Below are 11,189 nucleotides of genomic sequence, written 5' to 3' on the forward strand. Positions count from 1 at the left end.
CCACACTGCCGGCCCATGTTCATCTTGAAGTCAATGATGACCCCCAGATCCCTTTCTGCCTCTGTGCTGACAAGAGCGGAGTTCCCCAGCCTGTAGGTATGTAGGTTTTCCCATTCTTTTTAGGTTCTTGTTCTAAACCCATTGTCTTTGGATCTAACTCTTGAGATTGTGGCATTTTTGAACAGAGGAGTCATGCTATCCTCTTGGACTTTGTCAACGGTAAATACAAATTCCTGAGGATTACACATTAGGGCTGTGCAAAATTTCAACAGGTGTTTCATTTTGAAGCTGTTTCGACATGTTTCAAGCTCAAAACAGCAAAATTGACAAAACAAAAGGCTTCGAAACAGCTTTGAAACAAAACGAGGCACTCAAAACTTTTCAAAAGTTTTGAAACCTTTTGAGTTTCAAAGCCAGGCTTGCTTGCAGGTAAACAGAAACTAAGGAGAGGGAGGGGGAAGAGCTGCTCTGATATTGACATCTAGCTCCCCAGTCCGTGCAGGGGCGTTCAGCAGGCTGCCGCTGCAGGCTGGGGCCCGTAGCAGTTGCTTGGCAGAGCCTGCGCCAAGTGCTGGGAAGACTGTGGTGCTGCTGCTGGCCCTGAAACCCTGCATGCAGATCCAGGGGCTTGTGCCCTGTGGGAAGAGCTGGGGCAATGATCAGAGAGCTGGGGGAAGCAATCAGAGAGCTGGGGAATCAAACTTGGAGCTGGGGGAATGTTTAGGTCCCTGAACATCACCTCAGTTCCTGGTTGGATTCCCCAGCTCCTCTGTCTTTCCCTCAGCTCTCTGATCACTTTCCCCAGCTCCTCCTGGGAGGCACAGGCCCCCAGATGATGTAGGATGACAGCAGGCTGCCGCTGCCGGCAAGTGATATGAGTTTTGCTTTGAACAGTTTGAGGTGCAGTTTCCCAGAAACCCCTGCACCTGTCTCCTTGAAACTTGGCAGGCTCCATGCCCTCAGAAGGTACTACCATCCCTGCAATCCAAATCAGAAAGAAATAACGAAGTTATAGGCATTTTCATGATTCCCCGTTATAGCCTATGGGTGAAACGGCGAAATGTGTCGAAATAGCATTGAAATGTCAAAACAGTTTTGACAAAATTAAACAGCAAAGCAAAACACTACCCCTCTGAAACAGCAAAATGGAAGTTGAAACAAAACGGTGTTGTTTTGCACAGCCCAACACATTGCCCACCACAGGCTTTTTTTCAGAATATTGACCAAGATAACAGTTGTAGAGTTCGCTGGCTGTTCCCCTCTGGGGAGCAGTTAGGGGAGTAATAGAGGGGAACAATGGACCTTAGCCTCTGTGTCCAGATGGATTTGAAGGAATTTGATTGGGATTTTTGTGGAACATAGGCATTCTCCTCTACACAAGTGCCAAGCCTTCTTCTTCTCACAGTTGTACTACTTACATCCTGTGCCCTACTTCCTTAGGTAAGATCCCAGGGGATTCTGGGATATTATTAATTCCCATTTGAATTTCTAAAAGGATCTGGCCTTGGAGCTCTCCCTCAAACAATGAAGCCCCCTACATTGGGGGACTGTGGTGTCGACTGGGGGACTGTGGTGTCAACACCCACACAGTCAATTGGGTCACCAACTGGCTGGAGGGCTGCACCCAGAGAGTGGCGGTGGACGGGTCATTTTCAACCTGGAGGGATGTGGGCAGCGGGGTCCCCCAGGGCTCGGTCCTCAGGCCCACACTGTTCAACATCTTCATCAGCGACTTGGACGAGTTTGTTTTTGTTTTTACGGTAGCTTACAGCATGTCATAGCACCTCCACTCTCCACATCCACAAATATATGAACCTCCAAGTCCTTGTTCCTATATTGGTTTCCCAACATAGTTTTTGTTAACCTGGGGGTGCTGAGAGACCGTGTCATTCCAGTTACTTGTTTCCAATCATTATATTATGTCACTGATTTGTTAATGCTGTACCGCTACTCCAAAGAGGTGGCTCCGATATACTGCACCACAGAAGAGCCAGTCTGTTGGGATGTTTTCAGGCTGATGCAGATAGGAGGCATTTGATACCTGCCTCCAGTGTAGGTAGGCCTGTATGACTCTGCAAAAAATTTCTTGGGTGTTTTTAATTTTTTCAAAAAGTCTCAGGATTCTCACAACCAACCACAAAGATGCCTGTTGAAAAGGCCACTGTCATTCTTCAGACAGAAACTATTATTGTGTCCATCCCTATTTGAGCCTTTGCCTTTTTCTGCCCATGTTAAATTGTGTCCTTGCTGAGTCTTAGCAGCAATTGCAGTGCAGCACATCATTTTGACAGACAAGACTGAGTCTCCCCTCATGCCTATCATGCTCTTTTGCATCTAATGTAAGAGGTTTCTAAAGAGCGAAGCAACTTGACGCTCCCCCCACCCCTGGTTTCCTCTACCACCAGCTGAAAGCATTACCTTCTTGCTGCTCCTAGCCTGAAGTAACCAAAGAATAAGACCCAAGGCTGTCCCCCAAATCTAGTTCTCTGAATAGCAATGAATCATACAATCTTTTCCCCTAGTGGGCTAGTCCAACAGGGAGCTTTTAATGCTCTCTGTTTGACATACCTCTGATTTATTGGATTTGTAAAGGTGACCTTAAATATTTTAATGGTAATAATTCTTTCAAGGGTTTGAATCTGTAAATGTGCTATGTTATATTTTGGTATTATATACTCTAGGCAATTTAATCCATCTAAGTAGTTTCTGTGATATTAATACTGTAGGCAAACTGGTACTAAAGTTTAAATGTCAAAGAGAGTTTTCATATTAGATCTAGTGCAAACAAAGCATTTTTTCTTAGAGTACTGAGGCATAAAATACCAGTAGCTAGTAAAGACAGAAAGTGCCTATGAATCTGAAATAAACAGGAGGTAAAATTTATAGTATTTTCAATCATGTACCCTACCCAAGGATACGAAAGCTGCAGAAATCTATAAACTTAGAGATAAGAGAAGAACCTTGTAATACTACACAATAAATGCACCCCCACTGTTTTATCTATCTCGATTTCTGTAACTTCCTTGAAATTTACTATTGTACCTTGGATTTATTACACTACCGTGCATATTGTAAGTAGCATTGTATATTTCCTTTGTCACCCTACTCATTATGTAATGGTAGGTCAAAGTTACAATCACTGCCACAGAAATGCTCCACCATACATACAATAAACCTCCCCTCAGAAAAGAAGATGCTGAAGGATGCTTAGATGAGCATATCAGTACTTAGACAAACTCTGTGTAATAATCACAGTAATCTATGCTATAGCATATTGAGTAGGTTGCCAAGGGCTGATTAGCATCAGAAAACCTAAAATCCTTTATATAGGAGTCTTACGCTCCTTCTGCACATGCAGGCAAAGGCTCAATGGGATCTAATGCATGATTCACACAACTGCACCTCCTGCCACGCCATACATGGATCCCAGGAGGTCCAACTGTGGAATTGTGCATTAGATCCCACCAGGCCTTATTGCTGGTGCAGAAGGAGCCTGATCGTGGGCTTCTCCTGCACTAGCAAGAAGCAACCTCCCATAGCTGGGAGCCCGCTCAGCTAAGGGAGCTCCCTGCTGTGGAGGCATGCTACACACTCCATGGCTGGGAAATACTGCTTCTGTGATCTCCCAGCCCCAGGCATGCATGAAATCCCTGGGGCTGGGAGACTGCTGCTGCCATGATCTCCCAGCTTTGGGGGTGTATGAAACCCCCAGGGCTGGGAGATCACAGCAGCTGCAATCTTCCAGCCCTGGGAGTTTCACACATGCCCAAGGCTGGGAAATTGCAACTGTTCCCTTGCAACTTCCAGGACCCACCTGGGTCCCACCAGGAAGTACACTATGGGAAGCCAGCATCCGCAGCTGCAGGACTATGGGTCCCATCAGCTGCAGGGTGTTGCCAGGACCCAGATTTGGCAGCTGCTGGGGCTGAATGTCCCCTCAGTTACGGGACTTCCAGCCCTGGCTGGGCACGGTGCACCCCTGTGGCTGGAAGCTCCATCAGCTGATGGGGCTTCCAGCCACAGGGAAAACCCTGCTACACATGCAAATTAAAGCTCGATAGCAACCAGCTAGAAAGTTAGCGCACTTTTTCAAGGTCTAACTTTATAGCTGGTTGGAGCTTTTATGGCATGATAGCTACTTTACACATTAACCAGTTAATTGCAGACTACCTCTAATGTGTAGAGGGGGCCTTAGTGAATAAAGCATGCCTTATATGAACCAACAGGAAGGAAGTGAGGAGGGAAGAGGGCTACAACTAGGAAGTAGCTAAAGTGTCTCACTATAGCTTCAGAGGTGCACGTTCCAATGCTGTATCAAAGGCTGCTCTCTCTAATAGGCACTTAGTCATTCTGGCTGTGGAGTTTAAGGTGGCAAATGTCACTCTAACCACATTACTTCCATGTGTGCAGTGTTGTCTATGGTAACTGGCTTGACTTAGTCATGGATGCTAGAATTGGATGAACCTTTTCTTTTTTTACATGAACCAAGGCTGTAGATGTTGGAAATCTGAGCACTGGTTGAGTTACACACAGAAAGGCATAAATTCATGCCTCAGTCTCAAAACTGGCCAGTGTATGATACCAACCATCTGAATGTCTGATGGCTAATCAGAATGTACAACCCTTGTGTTTGGCTGCATGTCTTCCTAAAAAACCACAGATATTCATAACCAAAGAGACTGGTGGAAACCATGTTTCTTCCATCTAAAAATAGCTAAGATACTTCAGTGATCTCTTGGAGATTAATTTGAATTGGGTAGTACTGGCACAGCCTGAGGATACTGTAGGAAATAGGTCCCTGCACCATCTTCATGTAGATTACCATGGGATTACTTTTGCACACCCTGTCCCCCATTCAATTAATGCAAATCCAACCCAATATTCAGGTAATGCCTACTGCCTGCCTGATAATTCAAGTAACTCAAACTGTCTGTATCTGCAGGTTCTGCTACTCTGCCACCCCCTGGCCCTTGAGGGTGCTTTCCACTGCACCTTCTCCCCTGGAAATGTTGCTTCCCACTTCTTTTCAAAGAAACAAAGGTCTGTAAGAGAAGGACATGGGACAGCTGGTAGAAGTATGTACTACTGTTCGGATACAGGGAGAATAAAGCATTAACAGGCTAGGGAAACTATTTTGCAAGAGAGGAAGAGGAAGAAAAAGAGTGTCTCTTTCCTCTTTCCATCCTGTAAAAAACGCTATTTGTCCAGGATGCTTTTCTCCTTCTCCCATCCCTGAAATATCCTGATAATTTCTGGCAACTCCTTTTTCCCCCTCAGGCTCCTCTTCTGCAGAAGGTCAGAGAGATACTAGGAACCCTAACTGCCCCAAATGGCCTTGTCCTCCTTTGCCCATTCCTACCAGTGGCTCCTTGCTGAGAAATAACCTCAACATGCTGCCACAGAATAAGGCAGTAGTTTGAAAGCTGAGAGCTGGTGGTCCAATTCAAGCCTTCCTAGTCAGGAACCAGGTACTCCTGGTCTCTAATCACCCACCCTCTGCAGCTTTGGAGAGGTCACTTAGTCTTTCTGCATCAGTTTTATCACCTGCAAAATGTGGATGACAAGATTTACTTTCATGTATGACAGGAGTGTAGGGAGGATTAATTAGTCATCTGTAAGGCACTCGGAAGAGGAAAGTGCCAGGTATTATTCAATTATGAGAGCTGAGGGTGTAGCACATCTGTAATCCTCATCTCCCGAAGCAGCAGAAACTGGAGAGTAGTAAGGAAAGCATTGTACATTTATCATGGGCTATAAATAAAACATCCAGTGTCCTGTAGAAACAGTTACCTTGACTTCGACTTCCATTTTTCATATGGGAAAATAATGGAGGTTGAAGCCAAGGCAACAAGTTCTACAGGGTTTTGAACATTTTCCTAATGTCTTCTTTAAAGAATGGAAATGTCCCATTCTCAGTTCCTTTCAGTGATGATAGGGAAAGGTTGTTGCTTTCATGGTTGAGTTGCTGTTTCCTCAGGTGACTGGAGATGCTACCATGGAGGATTTCTGTCAAATTCCATCAAAATTCCTTCTGCGACTGTTTGGGACAAAAGCTGCAATGACTGCTCTAATACGCCATGTCAATTCAGCTCTGTAAGCCAAGATAGCCACCCCTGTGGGAGAAGAATGGGTTGTCAATGACCAGCAGTTCCTCCTCCTCACATACGTACCACCCACACAATGTGAGCCATATGAACAAATCCTGTCCCCTGTACAAGCTTGAGAGAAGACAGTAGGAGGCAGAGAAGAAATGCTTGTTCCTGAGGGGTAGACCACGGAGCTAAATCATTCAGCAGCAACAGGGCACAATATTCTTTACAGTGGCTGTCCTCTCCATGGCATTTGCAAGATGGATAACAAGTCAGAAAAACACTGGCCATGCCACAGAACCGTGCCCTTCCTTCCTGTGCTCTATCAGAGCATGCCATGGATCATAAATCCTCACCAACACCAGTTTGGCTTTGTTCCAGGAATTCTACAGTTTTTTTACCTAGGACAGAAGATTTGTCCTTGTGTCGGTACTGTACATGTAAACCCAAGGTAAAAAGTGATGATCTGGTGAAGAGAACCATTCCTACATTATTGAGAAAGCCACTATTGCAAAGGGAGGTGGGCTCCCCAGGACCTTACATACAGTGCCGAGTTCAAGCACCTAACTGGTGCTGGAGCAACTTGTATTTCTTTGGGCACATCTATGCATTCATTAATGTGACATGGTTCGTGCACATTTATTTAGTACTTAATTATACAAGCACTACATTAAATATGCAGTAACCAGAGTTACTGACCAGTGGTGCCAGCAAACACCTTCTTAGTGATGCTACTGCACAGTAGCCTAATAATACTGCACAGTAGCATAATAGCACTGTCTGTGCTGTGACACAGTACTGTGCAATGTTAGTAGGCTACTGCACAGTTAGCATCTCATATAGATACGCCCTTTGTGAACCGTAACCATAATCCAATACAATCAATCATAGTTTGCCAAACTGTAGAAATACAAGTCCTTGAACTCTTGTTTGTTAGTGAAGCACAGTAGTGGCTGGTTAATGTCATTTGGGTGCCTGGTATAAATGCTCCTTCGTAATCAGCCTGTATTGTGTACTGCATATTTTGCTCTTTTGTTCCACAGTTTGCCAATCACCATTATACCACTCAGCACAATTGTTAATCAGATTAAATAAGAAACATTCTGAAGCGTGCAAGCGGTTTCACTCTTAAAAACGTAAGGGTAATGGCGCAGAGTAAATGTCAGGTTTGTGGGAGAGCTGCTTGAGCACTGAGTATTGACAAAGCTCTTAAGTGTCACAAGGGAAGGATGTGCACCAAACCGCCAAGTACTTCACACACAGGAAATCCCAGCAACAAGCAAAAGGAAAGGACACAATGGAAACTTAAATGTGTACAAGTGTTTCCTTCTCTAAGGATCTTGTCCTCCTTAGCCTGCAAACATTTCCCCTCTGAGTCTCAAATACAGGTTCCTTTTACATCCACTGTTATTACTAGTAGTACCATTAATACTCATTCTTATACCATAAGGTGATATAAAATTAATGGACTGATTGCACCTCTTGGGGTTCATTCCAGAGGTTTGCGGGGGGTTCAAGCAGGTTCCTGAGAAGTAGCTTTCTCCCCACTGAGTTCAGTGAACACAGGCAGACATGAGTAAGAAAAACTGAAAAAGCAAGTTGTATTTGTGGAGAAGTAAGCAAACCTCAACAGCCTTTTATCTCTCTCACTGACTGACTCACCAACAGGCTGCTCACTGAGGGACCATCTCCCAGTTCCCAGCTTGCTGAGTCTCCTGTTAAGGAACATCTATAAATTACACCTTTTCTCACTATGTCTTTTCTCTTAACAATAATTACAAAAATGAATAAATACAAAAATCACTTAACATTCATCTGCAGAGCAGAGGTTACTAGTACGTCATTTTAAAGCAAGTCTTTACTGCTCACTTTCCTATTCCCCCTTATCTGCAGCTCTTTTAACAAGTCTCCGAGTCTTTCAGGAGGTTTCACTTTCCTCCTTGACCAAGTCTCCAGCTGTTTGAGGCACCAACGGGCCTGCTTGTTGTTGATCTGGTTTTGTTTCTATTTCCGGTGCTAAGGTAGGAACCATTGGTTGAGAATAGCCCGTATCCACCTTTTCTCTTAGGTCCTGATAGTTCTGTAGGAGTGCTTGTAAATCCCAATGACTGCACCTCAATGAGTCCCTGTGGTCTGTTTGGACCAGGTACAACTGTGGATTCATTAGATACTTAATAGTATCCCACTGATCTCAGGTATTTCAGGAGTAATTCCTCAGACTCACTCTGGGAGTGTATAGACAAAACAGAGGCCCTAAATTAAAGCGGTGGGTTTTAAAAAACACCGTTTCAATTTAGGACTGATTAAACCCCCGTGTTGTGCAAACACCCTGCTGACTTACTTGCCTTTTGGGCTGGGAGGGGAAGGTGAGCTGCCGGCGAGCGGAGGAGTCCCTGGGCTGCGGCAGAGGGGCTGGTGTTTCCTTTTACAGCAGCTGCAGCCCACCCCCCCCAGGCAGCACCCACCCACAGACACCCAGCTTGGATGGTCCCAGGGGGGTACCACAGCTGTGGAGGAAAGCACTGGGCCCCCATGCAGCTCAGGAGGCTCGCAGGCAGGCTCTAGGGGCTGCTCTCAGAGCAGAGAGGTGGCTCTCCTGCTGCCTCCCACCACCGGGCTGAGCTCCGTGGAGCTTGCAGAGCTGCACGGAGCGCAGCCCTGGCTCTTCCCTGCCTCCCACCACCAGGCTGCATCGAAACTCAAAATGTTTCGAAACTTTCAAAACATTTCAAGTGGCCTCATTTTGTTTCAAAGCTGTTTTGAAGCCTTTTGTTTCATTTCAATTTCGTTGTTTGGGAGTTTGCAGCCCCATATAATGGCAAAGGCTAGGCCACCTGACTAGAGGGATCCAGGTCAGGGTCTGACATGACAGACTAGAATGTAATAGGGCCCGGTGTGGAGCTGGAGCCACGCAGTGATGACATCTGGGGAGCATGGGATACAGTGTAGGGGTGGTACAGAGCCATATATTATGCCCTTGGCACTGGGCATTAAATGGGCAGCCTCCCACCCATAAACTATTTCCAAAGTTACATCAAAGTCATGGCAGAAGAGGCAGGTAGGCGGACTGCTCTACCTAGACATGTGGGCAAGCCAATAATTAGACCAGCCATGAGATGGCTCCCTGACACACAGATATAGAAATCTGCACCTTACAAAGGAGGCGTGAAATGTAAAATTTTATGTAATATATAATTTAAAGCTTTCCTCAGTGAATTTCAGCTGCCAAAATCCGGAGGCGACATCCATTTTACTGAAAGGTCATGCATCTGTAAATTGGGCCATAGTTTCTTCTCTAGTTGGCAATTTAAAATGTTCTCTTTTGATAGCCTTGTTGAGGTGCTTCAAATCCAGGCACATACATAACTAGCCACTATTTTTCTCCACAATAACTTAGAATCGTACCTATGCTGTAGGTTCCTGGATTTTCTGTATCCCTTGTCATTTTTCCATTCTTACTAACTCTGCCTTGAGTTAGTAAGAACGGAAAAATTACAAGAGCAAAAGGCATTTTTCTGAATAGGTGAATAACAGAAGACACTTACTTACTTATCTGTATTGTATATTTACCAGGCAAGAAACCTAGCCCTTTAAATAAATCCTTAGACTTTGACATCAATATCTCATCTTCTGAGGCTGTGTCTTCTTGTCCTGCAAGCACACTTAACTAGATTCAGTTCCTCACAAGTTTCCAGACCTAGAATTGATGTCATCTCCCAAGGTACCACAATGAATGGGAGTTTGCATACTCTGCTGGATGCTAATAATGCATCTCCCTTCCCTCCAGTACATCAGAGCAGACTCGATTAATCCAATCTGCTGGAGTGTGGTAAATCCTATACTCCAGCAGCCTCCTGCACTTTGTTTGTCAGTGCCCCCAAGTTTAAAAATGGCAGCAGGCATGTTTGAACTAAAGCTCATTGAACGAGCTTTAGTTTAAGTGCTCCTGCCACCATTTTTAAGCACAGAAGCACCGATACCAAGATGCAGCAGTGCTTTAATTAGAGTGGCTCTCGGAGCCACCCCAACACCACCACAGTAGATATAAAAGTGCCCCCAGTGTCCAATTTAAATGAAACCATTGTTTCTTGCACTTTCACTGACAAAATCCAGTCCCTCTCACTGATTTTTCTTGATTCAACCATATGTATACATAGAAAACTCCTTCTCCACTTTATGTTCAACTGTATGAACTTGAAGTTTTTGTGTTCAGGGTCTTCAGCACCTGGCAAAATAATTTCTCAAGTCACAGCTAAAACAGAGCTTTACAAATCTGGCACAACTTTTGAGGCCATGTCACCTTCCACATTTGCTCCATAACTGGGTGTTTGCTCTTTCTCGCTTAGGATTTTCCTTGTCAATGGAAAATTCCAGTCTGTGAGGTGGCTTTTTCTGGCTACATTTTTTCTACTGAAAAGATGACCCCACTTTGGGTATATTAATCTCTGCAGCCTGGGCCTTCACAGTTTCTGCTGCCCTGCACATTTGGATAGTCTTTTGTAGGGACAAGTCTCTATCACACGATAGCCTTTTTTTGTAATGCAGTGATTGCAATGCCACAAATAATCCTATTTCTAATCAGAGATTCGGATTCTGTCAAGTTCCCAAAAGCACAGTTCTTCCTCTATCTCTTTAGTTCTGTAGCATACTGATGTATACGTTGTTCCATTGTTTGTTCGCACACAGAAGAATATCACTCTCTGGGTCCAACCACAGCGTCAGTTCCCCAGCCATCAGACTGTAACGTTGTTGAGGCCTCAGTTCCCCAGCTTTCTCCAAGGGTCTCATTCTTTTTTCGTATACTCAAATTTGGGCAGCGTTATACATAACTGCATAGTTTGGCCCTCTTTGAAGGTAAAAGTGTTATGACTTCTTGTCATGTCTCTCTTCAGCCCTCGTGGCTACTAGGTACCTCTTAAACCTTTGTCTAACCCTCCCCCACGAAGATCGGTTACAGAAGTCTTTATCCTTCCATGTAGCTAAGCTGCTTCACTTGCTCCCAGTTTCCAACTTCTTTTTCATTTTTTTCACGTTTTTTCTTCACCAAATCTGACACCAAACAGTGATCATCATGTTCAATAAATGATGACCCCCAAGTCT

The sequence above is a fragment of the Crocodylus porosus genome, unplaced genomic scaffold (assembly GCF_001723895.1).
Source record: "Crocodylus porosus isolate Cpor-Errol unplaced genomic scaffold, CroPor_comp1, whole genome shotgun sequence".
Classification (NCBI taxonomy): Eukaryota; Metazoa; Chordata; order Crocodylia; family Crocodylidae; genus Crocodylus; species Crocodylus porosus.